The following is a 1,344-nucleotide window of genomic DNA, read 5'->3' as shown; positions in this document are numbered from 1 at the left end:
GTCATGTTGAGCACAGCGTGCTGGATACGTTAACGTAGGTGTTGAAGAGAGGTGATCTTCACCCTGTACACCTGTGATCTGATGTAGCCCCATGCATACATAAAAGTCAAGAGATGTGAAATCCGGAGATCGTAGTGCCCATATGAGTTCTGACCCCCTACCAGTCCACCTACGTGGAAACGTGGTGAGTTGGTGTTGTAAGTCCACTTTATGCACAGTAAGGCTAATCGGGACTGGACCTACAGTTTTAAGTGGGATCCGAACCACTTGTGCCTCCACCGGGTATCGAACCCGGGACCCCTTGATTACAAGGCAATGACGCTACCACTGCGCCATGGGGGAGGCCCACGTGGAAACGTAGCATCCAAGCACGCACGAACAGTTTTTGCGAAGTGAGGGGCTCCATCGTGTTGGAAAACCACGGTTTCTAAGATGCCATCTTGCTCCAATTGTGATTGAAGGAGCAATTGCAGCATATCGAGATACGCATTGCCTGTCACTTTGTGTCCTGGGATGAAGAACGGGCCGTATACAACTAAACGCTCAGGAGATGATCCCCCAACGGAAGTGCAGTGACGTAGCGACAGGCGACTGCACTATTAGGGTTGGGGGAGTGCACCCTGAGTGAGAAACATATGTGGGCTCGCTGTAACCGATGCAGCGATACAAGTCGTTTAGGGTTACCAGACGTCCTGTTTTACCTGGACTAATCCTCTTTTTCGAGTCCTAAAAATGGTCCGGGCAGATTTTTAGGAAAATTTGGAAATGTTCTATTTTCTGTTATTTAATAATAATTGTTAATATTATTTTCGTCTTCAATTTCAAAGTAAAGAAATATCACACTCTCAGTTGCAAGCGCAAAGCCAACAAATAAAAATTGTTGGACTTTGCGTCTCTTCTGTTGTCGCTGCTCGTCGCGTAAGGTTTTGATTTCAAAGCATTTGTGATATCTACCGCGGCTCATGGTGATCAGCAAGTTTCTAACAATAGGTAAGAATATGCGATACGCCGCGGCTTTTTTTGATTTGATTTTCATGACATCAGAATTCAGAAATAAACAATAGTTTTTAACTGCTGTACTCTTAGTTGTTACATGGCAGTGGAGAAGTGAAGCTCTGTGGAACAGCGATCTGAACCATGCCGAAACGCAAATGTGATTTTAGTGACGACTTACCTTACACAAACGGTTTCCTGACTTTAGGCCTGGAAGAAACAACTCAAAGGCAGAATGTAAATTTATGTTATTATTTTAAAGTAAGAGACAGTTTCACAACCGTATAATATTAAGGGCATAGTGAATAAATATTAGAGTATTCAAACATTTGCAATGAGGCCTATTATTAG

This window comes from Lepisma saccharinum, chromosome 1 (genome assembly GCF_977018435.1).
Source record: "Lepisma saccharinum chromosome 1, izLepSacc3.1, whole genome shotgun sequence".
NCBI lineage: Eukaryota > Metazoa > Arthropoda > Insecta > Zygentoma > Lepismatidae > Lepisma > Lepisma saccharinum.
Note: the sequence above shows the minus strand (reverse complement) of the source record.